Here is a 4,929-nt window from a genome sequence, read left to right as displayed (position 1 = left end):
GAGGACAAAGTCATGAAAAAGAGGACGTCGCAAAAATGGCAACACATTTGCCATTACTCATAATTTAATCAATATAAAAAAATCTTACCAACATTACTCTCACAGATACTTTTCAGGTGATGTCTTTCAATAATTTCCTCTTACCTTTAAGCAAAGAAAGCAATCTCCTAATCTGTTATTTAACAAACGACAAAGAATATCTACAATTTGAAGCACAGAGTATTACTCCTTTCCTAATTCTTGGATATTAGAATGAAATCTCCCCACAAGTTAATACCAATGTAACAAGTAAGATTCGCTTTAACTTATTGCCAAAAACCAAATTAAAATTTTAGGTAATTTTGATTGGGTAGATAAATATGATTTTAATTGCACGAACATTCCTAGCACTCTTTCAACAGCAGGTGAAAGTGACAGCCACCTTACACTTTACCTGATATTCGTTTCTTCCATACTATCCTTTAAAAGCTGGATATTTTCTTGCAAAATCATTGTTGACATTACACTTTTGCTTCGTTATTTCATGAAAGTAAATATTACTTAACAATCAAAATTCTCACTACGCGTTTCTGTATCGCTAATGTATAACTCGAAGAGGAACTGACCGACCCACGTGGCGGAGTGGTTAGCGATCCCAGATTCGAATCCCGGCCTGGTCATGGGTGTTCTTTCCGAGTATCACTTCATCAAAATCATCATATCATCGCTCATATCCATCTTCGCGATTAGCCAAAAGTGGCAGAAAAGCTAAGTAAAATAAACCAAACCAATCAATCCAAAAGGAACTGCACAGATTACATGCGTTCGAGCAGTCTCCGAGGGCGAAGCAATGAGTTCGAATAATACTAATGACTTGGGTGCGGAATTTTGCCTATTTGCCATTTTTATGCCTTTGTAGTAAAACAGAGGGCCTAAAGTTTAAGGTTCGTTTCATGGTGTTTCTAGTCCGAAAACACATTTTTATAGTGACTATAAATGCCTATTTGGAGGTGCCTATTTTGCTTAATAGTGTCAAAAAAATTATATTCTGCAATTTTTGCATACTTCAGCTTTCTTTACGTGTCTTTGGCTTTCCCCACAATTGAAAGACGTAAGGCTTTGTTTATGTTGTACTGACTGAAATCTGGTATTCGCCAGATTTGAGGGTCTCAACTGTAACATTGTTTTAATTTTTTTTGTTATAATGGTACTAATTGTTGTTGATTTTTTCATCATTTGTTCAAATTCGCACAGTCTCTTTGTATGAGAATTACTTTAACTGACCATTCCCGCAAATGTGAATTTCGATCAAAAGAAAAACGGTTTGTTAACCGTTGGAGCACTTTTATGTATAAACTGAAGTGCTAGCACTGTATAACTGTGCATTGTAAGAAGAAAATTGAAATAAGTTCATATTCAGTGCCTATTTTAATGCCTTTTTTTATTTTAGGGTGCCTTTTCAGTGCCTTTTTAAGTGCCTATTTTCATCATTTTTGGTGCCTATTTGACTGACTGCCGAGGTTTTTAGTAAATATAATTCCGCCCCCTACTAATGACTCAGTCGGGAAAGTGATTGTGTTCAGTTCCCAGATGCTAGGTGAACATTGTTCGAATACTAACGTGCACCAAGTCATAGGTTATGCCTTCAATCATGATCGTTATGTGTCGAAGGATTGTCAATGTAGCACATGCTATGGTCAATTCTATACTCTTTCCAAAAAAGGAGGACATTTAGCGATTTCTAAAAAATCTGCTATAACTTATTTGTTTACACATGTATTTCTTTATTTTTTTTTCACAACTGCCACCCTAAAAACCTAAAATTCCCGGTGAAGGAGCCTTCGTAATGCCTCTAGCGCAAACTCACCGAAGTCTGCAAATCGTTGGGCTCGTTTCGGATGCTTCTTGCCTGGCGTTTCCAAGAGGGATGTTCAATCCTTTTCTCGCGATTGTTTCGCTTCCTTCCGGATATTATAAACTGTGGATTTCCCAATTCCCGTTAGGTCAGCTGTCTCCAAAACACATTCATTTACTGTTTTACCTCGTGCAAATAGGTTCTCAAACACAGTCAGCACTATGCGGCACTCTCCTGATGCGAGCTGACATGTTTACTACAGAACTACTGGACCGCGAATGAGCAGTCGAGTCGCCCCCTCCCACACATGCCCCTCCTCTCCGCGCTTTCATTGGGTGAAGCACACACCCTTCAATGTGCACCAAGAACACGTTCGCGTTCTCTTACTCCAGACATTCCGGAAAAGGAATATAGAAAACCTATTTTTTTCTTTCAGAAAGGATTTTGTCATTTGCGATATAATAGTGATATTTTTATAATTTTATGTAATAATACTTGTTTATATATATTTCGCGTATTTCATAAATATATATTGTGTATGTGGCAACTCTGAAATTGAGCGTAACTACACGCAACCCACCAACGCCTTGCGTAAATTGGGTTGCCTACTTTAAAATGTCGTTGTCCTAAGACTTTTGAGAGACACTGTACAGTGGGATCCACGAGTATTACCGTGCAAATTGTCCATGACTATTTTCATTACTTTTTCTCTTACATCCTGTGTGTCTTTAAGTAATTAATTTTTATGTAAGCTGGTGCAGAAGTTGTCAACGGCTTATTTAGAGTTTCCTTTTAATTCGTGAAGCTTTTATTGGGTCCAATAAAGTCCACGAACATGGTGATGGATAATTTACACGGTAATACTCATGAATTCCACAGTACAACAATAGTAAATGAAAAAGAATTCACTTGAGTCCTTCTTTCTAATTTGTGACGCCCCACCAACAACCTCTTACGAACTTCGCCAGATTTACCTGGGAAAATTACATCATTTCTAGCCGCGAATCGGAAGACTGAGCGAACTGTCATTTACGTTGTAGATACTCGATACCTTGTACAACAATAATTAATACACCAACAAAATGTAATAGAGAAGATCGAGCAAGATGGTTTGTAGTGATTAAATTGACAAGTTTGACTTTTTTGTATTTTTTGATTTATGTTGATGGTGTTATGCTAAATTGTAATATCGTAGATATAACTTAACATGCTCTTCTTCATGCTGGGATAAGTTGTTGATTTGCCCTTTTGTTACCCTGTGAGATTACTTACGACACTTTTCGTCCTGTTAGTGACAGCAGGTGTCTGTCCCCTTCGGGCAACAATTCCTTCCTGCTTAAAAGAAATAGGTCATTTGCAATGTCAGTCTAGCTTGGTACCCGAGATTTTCAGAGGCACATTTTTTAATAAGATTAAAGTGGAATCCTGAGGGGGAACTTTTCCAAGAATCGCTGCATCATTCACCTGAGTTGTTATCGAGTTGCAAAGCATGACACGTGCAGGAAAACTTGTTTCCTATCTGAAGACGCAGGAATTCATTCTGAATGCTGACAAAAAAGGGATTCTCAACAGCTAAATTATACAGAGTTGAGCTCTGGTGGAAGCACGAGTGGCTTCTTTTCTGTTTGAGCGTTTAAGCATAAAAGGGGGAAAATTTACTAAATCTGTTGTCACTACAGCAAGATGGTGATATGACATTCCACATAGTCCATTCGTAAGAATAGAAATGAATGTAAATAGATATCTTCCAATTCTCAAATAAATCAAAGTATTTCTTTTGCATGATTGGTAGTGTTGCCCACGAGACGAGACATGTCCCGTCTCGTCTCGTGTCTCGTCTCGAAAACGAGACGAGACACGAGACGGGACAGGCTTTTTAAAATTCGAGACGGAACGAGACTGACCACCTGTCTCGTCTCGTTTTCGAGACGAGACACGAGACGGGACGAGACGGCTCCTGAAAAGTATCGTCTCGTCTCGAAAGTCTCAAAAAAATATAAACAAAATAACTAATCAATTGCAAATATTTATTTATTCGGAATAAAGCATTTTCTTTGGAAACCCAAAACAGCTTCTATTACAGGAATAGAGATCTGTAAGATTCCCCCTCGAAAAATCCTAATTCGTCACACGTTGTCCGTAACGAATTTGCCCAGACTTTAGCCTCGTGTCCCTGTATCTTCCTACTGAAATTTCCTCAGAATACCTTAAATCTGGCAACTATCTGCTACCCCAAGAGCTCTCGTCATTCATCCTTGCGCAAAACGATCCGGAGGTAGTCGCTGCCATTGTTTACTACGGCCCTGTTCCAGTCATACTGGCGACAATCGTAATAAAATTTCTCGCCCAAACAGACCCTTCTTTCATTTGCGACCCTCTTCTCAAAATCCACAGCAGCCTCGAGTGCTGGTTGCAAAGATTTCGCACTAAAAACCTAGGTAAAGGTAAAGTTCCAAGTGCATATAACACAGTGCCATGAAGGCACATTTACGGGATGTGGGGGAAAGGTCACTTTGGAGGCGAAGTGATCAGCATCACACTCCGTCCGCTTTTGCCCTCCAGAATTGCCCCCATGCACCCATTGATATGAGGCTAGTGAGCCCCGGAGCTGCTTTATGCGGGGACAATGCGGAATAATTCCGACCTTTATTCACCCACTCCGGGATTCAAACCCGGGTCTCCCGCCTGGCAGTCAGACACCCTAACAACTATACCACCGCGGCTCTAAAAAGCTAGTGCAATCAGATACTCTGATTTGACGTAACGAACATAAAATTGCCTGAAGTCATAGGAGTAATAAGCGACATGCGACAGCAACAAGTGTCGCTTGGAAATGAACCCACAGTAATAAATGCAACCTTCCGAACGGAAGCGACTAGACCGGCAAGCGACACGTGTTGCTTTGTCGCTTGCTTGTCGTTCGGACTGGGCCGTTTTTTAATAGCTTGCATTGTGTCGCCTCTGTCTGTTGGTAGTGAATTCACAGTGAAAGCTTGCTTATAGACTAAGGGAGATTTCACATCGAAGCTACAGGTGACCCGTAACACGTGTCGCTTCAGGATTTCACCAATCGAACGCAGGTTTGGTTTGTGCGG

This window comes from Lepisma saccharinum, chromosome 8 (genome assembly GCF_977018435.1).
Source record: "Lepisma saccharinum chromosome 8, izLepSacc3.1, whole genome shotgun sequence".
NCBI lineage: Eukaryota > Metazoa > Arthropoda > Insecta > Zygentoma > Lepismatidae > Lepisma > Lepisma saccharinum.
This window is presented reverse-complemented; position numbering follows the sequence as displayed.